The sequence below is a fragment of the Hevea brasiliensis genome, chromosome 12, assembly GCF_030052815.1.
Source record: "Hevea brasiliensis isolate MT/VB/25A 57/8 chromosome 12, ASM3005281v1, whole genome shotgun sequence".
Classification (NCBI taxonomy): Eukaryota; Viridiplantae; Streptophyta; class Magnoliopsida; order Malpighiales; family Euphorbiaceae; genus Hevea; species Hevea brasiliensis.
This window is the reverse complement of record NC_079504.1, coordinates 60,545,826-60,557,155: the sequence shown is the minus strand read 5'-3', so window position 1 is coordinate 60,557,155 and position 11,330 is coordinate 60,545,826.

The following is an 11,330-nucleotide window of genomic DNA, read 5'->3' as shown; positions in this document are numbered from 1 at the left end:
TGGCTCTAGTGCTAGTGGGAGATTGTTAGTTATATTCACTAGAGCATATAATTTATTATGTAATTTGTACATATTTTTATTAATAAAGGAATTTCCACTTTTCCGCTTACATAATATATTTATGTGTAATAGAAAAGGTCCATTGATATTTTGTTAGAAATATTATTCTTAAGTTGTTAAGAATATGAGTGACAATATTTCTAGTATCATAAATAGGTTCACAATCGAGGATACTTCATAATAAGGACATGACTTATCCGTAAAGATTGTATTCATGTTTGTTCCCAAGTTATTTATATGAGATATAAATAAGATGGAATGGTGAGTCTCATGCCATATAACAAACATGATAGGCACTTATAAATGATAAGTAGCGCTTATGACAAGCACATGGAGTTTACTCTGTCAATGTTTTGTCATAAATCATAGCATATAATCTTTATCTTGTATATAGGTAGTTTGAGTTTGATCGCTTTCATACTTGTACTATGTATGGGTATATGGGCATGTGTAGTTATATATGGAGGTAGGTGTTGATCAAGAAGGAATCTCTAAGTAAATAGAGATAAAATCCTATGTTCATTTAATTGTTCTTGATGTTTCAAGTTGATAGATTTATTCGTAAAAGAGTTTATGATGAGAAAAATCTTTTAATCAAGAACTGGAATTAAAAGAGAACATAATATTCATAGCAAATGGAGTTTGACATAAACCATGACTCAGCTTGAGTTGGGATTTTAGAGATTCTAGTGCATGGTAACATATGATTATAGGTTCATTTAAGGTAAACCTTATTACTAATTGGGTGGCCATGGCATGCTATGCTAGGTGTTAACCATGGTCTATGAGGTTCATAAAATGATTTAGAGAAATCATTTATGGTAAGAAAGAGTTCTGATGATATTAAGAGTTGATATCATGTCTCATTGCCAATTAGTGATGAGCCTAGTAAGTCACACACATACACAAGTTATCACCTATTTAAATATGATTTAATTAATTAATTAAAGAGTTTAATTGATTAATTAAATAGATTTGGTTTGCAATTAAATTGCAAAGTCCCTAGCATGACTTGAAACCAAATCTAGATTATTGGATGTGTAGTATAAATTAAATTTATATTTAAAGTGTTTAAATATGAATTTAATTGATGAGAAATTAATTAATAGAGATTAATTAATTAATTTATATTTGATATAAATTAATTAGAAGAAAAAAATAATTATTTTGCGTTGAGAACTCAAAATTAAGAGGCATTTTGGTCATTTCACACGTGGCACCATGAGATGGTGACACATGGCATAACACATAAAATAATTTTAATCATGTAAGATGATTAAAATCAAGATTAAATATAGGTTTGACACTTGGCACAATGTGATTGGGTCACTTAAACCTAGAGCTAATCAGGTGACATGTGGCTAGGGTTTAATGTGTTAACCTAGCTATTTAAGTGTGGTTATGAAAAGAAAACATAACCAGCAGCCTCTCCTCTCAATTGTCACGCCACTTTGAGCCTCTCCAGCTATTTTTCTTCATCTCTCATCAATTCAAAGAGATTAGCCATCAATCTCTTGAATTAAGAACGCTAGAAATTGTTTCTAGTGTCCTGTTTACATCTCTAATCTCTTAAAAGGTAGAACTTGAATTTCTAATTAATAGAAAAGGCTTTAGAAGCTGTTCAAGGGCTGCCATAGGTGTTCTTGGTGTGGACAAGCTAGAGGGACAACATCCGTGTCGACATCAAGAGGTTAGTGTAATCGTTCTTGATTTAATCTAGGGTTCTAAAATTAATCTGATTAATTTTAAAATCTTAAATGGCAAATACAGATCCAAAAAACATATTAAAAGAGTTTTAATATGTTGTTTATCATTGAAATCAAATAGATAAAAATAAATCTTGCATGGTGCATGTGACCCTAGGTGAAAATTTTTGAATTCAATGGTATAATCTTGTCTTTTTCATGCTTCCGTTCCTTCATTAACAAGCCTCATCAATAGGTAAGTGTTTAAATTGTTTTCTTTCTTAAGTAAAGTTTATGGGAAGCTTGAGATAAAGAAATTGATGAAGAAATTTTGAGTTTTTGGTGAGTTATGATTATGTATTAATTTAGGCAGCCATGGTAATTAAAGAGTTTGAATTATTTTTATATGAAATTTATGGGTATTGATGTTGATTAAAGTGAATAAAAGTTTTAGTAGGTTAATTCTTGGTGTATGTTAAAGTTAAGCACTTGAGTTGGAAATTTATGTTGAGTTTGAAATTTTATGCTTGATTGCTTAAATGGACAGCCATGGAATTGTATACTAAATGAAAGATTCTTACATGTATTGTGGAGAATTAATATTGACTAATGTGATTTAAAATTTTGGTAAGTTAACTTCATGTATATGTGATGTTAGACCAAGTGGAGAATTGAGCTTGAAAGCAATTATGGGAGGTTTACAAATTTGGGAACTTGTTAACTCCTTGAAGGATGCTGGAATTCATGAAGATGTTTGATGAATTGTGGTCTTAAGTTTGCCAAATGTGTATGTAAGTTAGCGGTGAAGTTGTATGTTAGGATAGTGGAGAAGTTATATGTTGTGATTAGGTGATTAAATTGTTGTAATTGAGCTTGACAAATTCTGCACTATATGGTGTATGTTGAGTGTGATTATAGGCTGCCAAAATGATCAACAATATGTTGTAAAATATGTTTAGGTTATGGTACAAACCAAAATTGGCATGAATGTAGAGTTTGCTAAATGCTAAAAGTGACCTTTGATGAGAAATGAAGGAAGTGCAATAGAGCAGTGTGCATTTTGGCCTAGAACCTTAAGTGTGTGGCTCTAATTGGTATGAGACCAATTGGAGGTGAAACTAGGCACAAAATGTGCCAACTTTCATGAAGGAAGCTTATCAAAATTCTGCTTGTAAGGTAACTTGAAAAGTGACCAAATCCGGATTATTGCAATTGAGGTCTGAAAATTGACCATTTGGGCAGCAGTTAGTATTTAGGCCATAACTCACTCAAAACAGGTCCAATTGACCTGAAATTTTGACCATAAATAGTTAAGACCTATATCTACAAGTCTTATGAAGACACCGAAGCCCAGAAATGACCATAAGCAAGTCAAACAGCTTGCACAAGTTCGCGTCCAAAAACTGGCCGAACCTAAAATGACCTAAAGTGACCAATTTTGATGCATTTTGACCAGCAATAGTAAAATGACCATAACTTGGTCTACATAACTCAGAATGACCTGAAATTTTTCCTCGCGTGCAATAAGACATAGATCTACAAGTTTATAGTTTTTACCGAAACTCGAAAATCGAGGAAACTAGGTCATCCGGCTAGGTCAAATTAGTATATCGGGATCCGACAAATTGCAATAAAACGCAATATACATGGAAATGAATTTAGTAACATGTACCAATACTAAAAGGCTACAGATGTGACATATTGGTAACATTAAAACCTAATTCACCTAGACTGCATCAACGGTTGACATCTTAGGTTGACCAAGGAAATAATAGAATTCAATAAGTTAATTATTAAGCTTTATTCTTAGAGACAGTTTAAATGAGTACTGAAACACTTCAAATTGTGTGTTTCAGTTAGCAAAGACTCAGGGAAGGGAAAGGAAACAATGAGTCAGAGTCAAAAGATAGTTATCAGAGGTTTGTGCACAACTAGTTTTTAACTGATTTTGTTTTGAATATTTCATATGATTAAATGACATATTTTTCTTATGCATTATGTTTAACAAGCATTGGATTTAATTCAATGATTATTGAAATTGTTATAGTATGTATGAATTTAGCTTTGTGAAATGGTATTTCCATAAGTATTAAGCATTGTTATGGATTGAATAAATTATGTTTTAGAAAATTGTGATAGAACATGTTTTGAATTGTGATGGTAATTTTCATGGAAAAATGCAAATTTATGATTTGAATTGTGATGAGCATAAAAATTATTGGATATTGGAATTGACTTTGAATCGAATTATATTGTGATTTATGCTCACTAAAAGGATTGTGATATTGTTTTATATCTCACTATAGATGCTTGACTAGGTTATTACCCGTTTCTCTCATTTGTTGAGAAGACAATGGAGTTAGTTGTGTTTTGATTATCATGGTACGTGCACAGGCTTAGATTTTCCTCTGATTTGGGGTTAGATCTAAGTTTTTTATCGTTATGGCCCTTGCGGAAGATTCATTATTGTGGTGTGTACTATGCACGGTGATTTGACCTCCCCGACCATAGGGAGTTAGAATCTGATTCGACCTCCTCGACCATAGGGAGTTAGAATCACTTCGAATATGGCCCTTTCGGATTAGTCTTGCATAGTTAGTGAGATAAAGAATGATTTTTGAGATAAAGAATGATTTTTGAGATAAAGAATGATTTTTGAGATCTGACATAGTTTTGAGATCTGACATGGTTTTTGAGATACAACATGGTTTTTGAGACACAGAATATTTTTGAACAGTAAAGAATTGTGATTTCAGTTATGATTTATGTATAATTGATTTTGTTGGAACTACCTTAAATGGTTAGTCATGATTTGATAAATTGAATTTCGTGATCAAAGTCATTTTATACAAATGATTTATATTATTGGCAATGAATATTTTGAGTTTTGGAATTTGATGAGTATTCAGATTTCCAAATTATTTACTGAAAATTTTGTCAATGTATATTGTACTATGTTTTAAATTATAGTTGTGCACCACTGAGTTCACCACTCAATGATAGCTTTGTATCTTTGTCGCAGTAAGAAGAGCATAGAGCAGTGAGTAAGTTTCTTTGAAGACACATTCAGATCAGCTCCAGGTATATCATAGGTATACCCATATACATAGGTTTTGATGTATGCATGTAATAATATGTATGTAAATTATTTGAGCAGTTGTATAAAAACTCTTATAAAATATTTTGGTATGTAATTAAAGGTAAATTATTGTAAATGTAAGTTTGGGATTTCATTTATCTGAATAGTTTTGTAATATTAATTTTGAGTCTTATAATCAATGAAATGTTTCTTTTATGAGGAGATTGATTTGATTATTGAGATTTGAATTATGAGTGCAAATGAAGTTATTGAAGTTGTCTTTGAGAAAACATATTGGGAGTGTGTTCTTTGCAGGTTTTGAAGAACTGTTTTCTCAAAATACAACCGGCACTTTACCGAAATTAAAAAAAAAAAAAAATTATAACACCAGATTTTAATCGATGATTTAAATTTCATGAAAATTGTTTGAAAATCGGTTGTAGTATATTTAATGGATTATCGGTAGGCGAAGTATGATAATTCATTAGGTATACTACGGGATCATGTTACATCTTACAGGGTAGTAGGGTGTGACACAGAGGGTATCTAGGTGGATCCTAGCAAAGCAGAAGCCATTCTTAATTGGATGCCACTCAGAAATGTCACTGAAGTTTGGAGTTTTCTTGGATTAGCCAGGCACTACCGAAGGTTTGTGAAGGGATTCTCCATGCTAGCATCTCCACTAACTAAGTTATTTAGGAAGGATGTGAAATTTCAGTGGACTGATCGGTGACAGGAGAGTTTTGATGAGTTAAAGAGGCGTTTAACTGAAGCTCCAGTCCTAACCTTGTCTACTTTGGGTAAAGAGTACACCATATACAGTGATGCTTCTCATAACAGATTGGGTTGTGTGTTGATGCAAGATAGGAATGTCATTGCCTATGCTTCACGCTAGCTTAAACTGCATGAAAGGAATTATTCTACACATGACTTGGTGTTGGCAGCCATTGTCTTTGCCTTGAAGATCTAGAAACATTACTTATATGGTAAGAGATGTTATGTATATACAGATTATAAAAGTTTGAAGTACTTGGGCACACAGAAGGAGTTAAATTTGAGGCAGAAGAGATGGTTAGAGCTGATAAAAGATTATGATTGCTTGATAGACTATCAGCCTAGAAAAGCTAATGTTGTAGCTGATGCTTTAAGTCGCAAGACTATGGATGGTTTAAGGATTTCTCCTTTGTCCATGGTGCATGAGTTAAGGGCATTGCATGCTAATCTGGATATTGATGAAGATAGGCAGATGGTAGCTACGTGGCAAAGGAAGTCAATGCCGACAGAACAAATTAAAGCAGCTGCACAGAATGATGATAAGTATGTGAAGTTAATGGAAGAGGCTTGGGATGACAAGAAACCAGAGTTGTCAGTAAATGATGAGGGCTTGTTGTTATATAAAGGCAGAATGTGCATTCTTGATAATATTGAACTGAGGCATACCATTTTAAAGGAAGCACATGATTCACCTTTTGCTATGCACCCTAGTGGAACCAAAATGTACAGAACTATGAAAGAGCACTATTAGTGGAGGGGAATAAAGAAGGACATTGCAGAATATGTTGCCAAATGCCTAACTTGTCAGCAAGTAAAGGCAGAACACTAAGTGCCAACAGGGTTGCTACAGCCATTGCCAATTCCCGAGTGGAAATGGGAGAGAATCACTATGGATTTCATGACAGGACTTCCATGGACACAGAAAAATCATAATGCAGTTTGGGTTATTATTGATAGATTGACCAAGTCTGCACACTTTTTGCCAGTGAGGATGGATTACAACCTAGAAAGATTGGCCAAATTGTACATTGATGAAGTAGTGAGGTTGCATGGAGTGCTAGTGTCTATTGTATCAGATAGAGATCCAAGGTTCACTTCTAGATTTTGGGGTAGTCTCCAAAAAGCCCTAGAAACTTGATTAAACTTTAGCATAGTGTTCCATCCACAGACAGATGGCCAATCTGAAAGGATCATTCAGATTTTGGAGGAAATGCTTCGGGTTTGTTTAATTGAGTTTGAAGGAAGTGGGGATACACACTTGCCCTTGATTGAATTTACTTACAACAACAGTTATCAGTCAAGTATTGGAATGCCTCCATATGAAGCTCTGTATGGCAGAAAGTGTAGAACTCCCTTGTATTGGGATGAAGTGGGCGAGAGGAAATTGATTGGCCTTGAATTGGTGCAGCCGACGGAAGAGAAGGTTAAGCTCATTAGAGATAGACTCAAGGCTGCATCGGATAGACAGAAGTCCTACATTGATATGAAGAGAAGAGATATTCAGTATAGTGTGGGTGACAAGGTGTTCCTGAAAGTTTCCCCATGGAAAAGAATTATGAGGTTTGGCAGAAAGGGAAAACTGAGTCCTCACTTCATCGGGCTGTATGAGGTTCTGGAAAGAGTGGGTCCATTGGCATATAGATTGGTATTGCCTCCGGAGTTGGAAAAGATTCACAATATCTTCCATATCTCCATGTTGAGGAGGTACAAATCAAACCGCTCTTACATTTTGCCAGTAGAGGAGATTGAGGTGAATCCAGACCTAACATATGATGAAGAGCCCATAAAGATTTTGGCATATAACGTGAAGCAGCTGAGGAACAAGCAGATACCTCTAGTAAAAGTGTTGTGGAACCATCATTCAGGCCAGGAGACTACATGGGAATGTGAGGAGGACATGAGTAAATAACACCCACAGCTATTCAGAGACTAAAACCATGTAAATTTCGAGGATGATATTTTATTTTTAAGGAGGAGAGAATTGTAACACTCCAAACCTCTGAGCTCTAAATAGTACTATTTTTGGTCTGTGACTAGTACTATTCAAAGATACCTTATGGACCAAAAATAAAAGGGAAAATTAATTGAGATAAACACCATAAAAATTCCAGTGAACCAAATACCTAAGGACTCATCGGGTATTATGAAAAAGAAGGATTATGACCCGATGAGTGGCATTTTGGCCAATTCACTTCAAGAGATGATTTTTGACCAAAATGTCAATTAAATTAAATGAAAATAATATATTGAAGTATGAAGAAATTTTGGGGAAAATTTAGTAAAAATGTAAAAAGAAAAGAAAAGAGATAAAAAAAAATTAAGTTTAATTACATTTATGACACAATTAAAAATTATAGTTTAAAATAAATAAATATTAGGGATAATAATATAAGGGATAAGACAAATTTACACTAAAAAAATTAAAAAGCTATTTCCTTTCTTTTCCCTTCAATGTGCCGCTACCTCTCTCTCTCCCTCTCTCTCTTTTTCTCTTCTTCTCCTACGTTCTTCCATCATTGATTCCCTACCAAGTTTTTGATTCCCTTGAATTCCCTCCATAAATCCTATAGCCCACTAAAAGAAAACATCAAAGAAAACTTTGATTGAGGGATTAGGGCAAGTAGAACAAGAGAATTAGAAGAAAATTGAAATTGGAAAGAAATCATCAAGAGGTAAGTTTCTTTAATGTTGAATTAGTTATACAAACCTTGAATTAAGTTAGATTTAGATCAAAATTACATGAGAAAGCATGAGAATCATGCATGTATGAAGAGGAGTGATTTTGGCCAATTTGGGGAAAACTTAGGGTTTGATGTGTTTTAGTTAAATTGATGATGAATTTAAGTTTAATTGAAGTGTATACATGTTTAGGGTAGTAGAATTACATGGAAATTGCATAAAATGGAAAAATTGAAAATTAGGGTTCATGAGAAATTAGGGCTTTTGTATTCTGTTATGCAATTGAGGGTTATAAAACCTAATTATGGTCATTTGAAGTTCCTTTAGTTTGAATTGGCATTTATATGATGGATGGAAATGATGAAATGGTATGGAGTGGGGAAATTGCAAATAAGGGATTTGAAAAATTGGGGATTTTTGTGCTATGAAGTGATATGGATGTATTAATGTTAAATTATGATCATTTGGGATGAATTAAATGTAAATTGATGTTGGTTAGTGAGAGTAATTGAAGGAATTAACAATTAAACCTAGGGCAAAAATTTTACACACTGAGTCCAGTGTGTTTAGCAGCTCATAAGTTGAGCTACACAACTCCAATTGGTGTGAAACTAATTGAAAATGAAACTTAAGACATAGGGCTAGAATTTTCATGGCGATACCCTACTTAGAAAATGACCATAAGCTGCCCTAAATGAGCCTTGAATCTAGAGGTGGAATTCTGAAATCTTCAGTGGTGATCATGTGAACAGTAAAGTTTGCATTATCATAACTCTCAGTAGAAAACTCCAAATTAGGTGATTCTTGAATAAATGGAAACCTTAAATATAGTAGAATATTTTATATGAAGAACATAAGACCAAATTATGAACTTAACCCAACCAAATTGCTGAGCAAATTTGGGTCAACAAATCTGCAAGAACCTAGAACCTACAGAAATTTAGCACGTGAACAGTAAAATTTGAATTCTCATAACTCTCTCTAGAAAACTCTAAATTAGGTGATTCTTGAACCATTGGAAACCTTCAATATAGAAGAACTTTTCATTTGAAGAACTCAATATTAAATTATGAACTTAACTCAATCAAATTATTGAGCGAATTTAAGTCAATGAATCTACCAGAACCTGAATCTGCATAATTTGGATTACGTGAATAGTAAATTTTGCATTATCATAACTCTCTCTAGAACACTCTAATTTAGGTGATTCTTGAACCAATGGAAACCTAAAACATAGTAGAACATTTCATATGCAGAACTTAAGGCCAAATTATGGACTTAACTCAATCAAATTGCTGGGTAAAGTTAAGTCACCAAATCTGCAAGAATCTGCTGATGTGAATAGTAACTATTTTTTTGGTCATAACTTGAGCTACACAACTCTAAATTAGGTGATTCAAAAAGGAAAATAAATTTAAGAGCTAGAGGAACAATTTTCATGAAGAACACTTTATCAAATTATGATTGGAACTAGGTAAAAATTGGGTTCAAAATTCAATGTACCAAGTTGCCAGAAAACCAAAATTTTTAAAATTTGCAAACCTAACTTGGGATGCATTAGATATTCATGTAATGAGTTCTTGGCAGAAATTGAGATGTGTATTGAGGTATACTATTTGTGTGTTTTCAGTAGAAAAAGAAGTTAGAACCGACAAGGAGAAGTAAGTAAGGAGAAAAGAGTTCATTGAAGGTTTGTGCACAACTAACCTTTTCCTTTACTCTTAAACTTGTAAATTGATTAGAATGGGTTTATTTGAATAAATATTCTTTGAATGAGTTTAATTTGATTGAGATATGATTTTCCTCTTGCATTTGAGAAATTCAGGTGTTGTTGCCTCTATATGAGTTTTATGATGATTTGAATGTGCTTATTGGTTTGCAAATGTGATTGTTGATTGGGAAACTTTTGAAAAATTGTTTTGAAACCACAGTTAACATGACAGTCCCTTTCGGAACTCACCAGTAGTAATGACTACTTAGGGTTTGATATTTTATTATGATTATGTCTCTTATTAATAATGGTTAGTGGGGTGATACTATATGAGTACTCATTAGCCAGCTAGCCCTTCCCTCAGTGATAACAGTTAGTGAGGTTGAGATTGCTTTACCATGGTGTACAACATGGCATTGATCGTGAAATTTTGTGTCATGGTCTAAACTGTGTGTTGATGTTGGCAACACTTATATTTGTGAATTGTGATTTGTGAAGTATGATTTCTCATTTGAAAGGTGATTTTAATAAATGACTCTTATGGACTTAGAACTTTTGTGTGATGTTTTCATGCTTATGGAAAATGTGATTTATTATATTTTGACAAGTTGTGCTTTATTTTAAGTTTTAAAGTTATTAGTTGTGCACCACTGAGTGATATACTCAGCGATAGCTTATTTATGCTGTCGCAGGTAAGGAAAAGGAAAAGGTTGCCGAGTGATAGACTTGGAAGCAGCATTTTGTATTAACTATGCGTATATATAGTAGGTATACACCTGTAATTTCCTTTTGATGTATTTTGTAACTATATGTATGGATGTACGGATATTGAGCAGTTTGTATTACAAAGCATTACATTGTTGTAGCGTTTTAAGTTGTATATATTTACACTTCATTTTGAGACTTATGCAAAATGTAACTTTTATAATATTAAGTTTATTTCTTCTAATGAATGTCTACTTGAAATATAATATAATATATTATGCTTGTGAAATGGATTGAAGAAAATTTTTGATTTGACTTATATTATGCTTTAAACAGGTTATTTATTTGGGTTTTGCTAAAGTTTTAACTATCACCACGCAGTTTTCTGCAAAAATAAAAATAAGATAAAAAGCTATGATTTGTTCAAAATCATTTGTAGTATATTTAATGGGTTATCGGTAGGTGTAGTTCGGTAAGTCATTAGGTATGCTTCGGGAACATGTCATACCTTACAAGGGAAAAGGTGTGACATGTTTTAGTGGTATCAGAGCTTTGGTTTTCATACAATTTTTGAATTGCATATTTGAAAATTTTTTATAAGTACGACTATTCAATTGTCATTAAATGATGCATATGT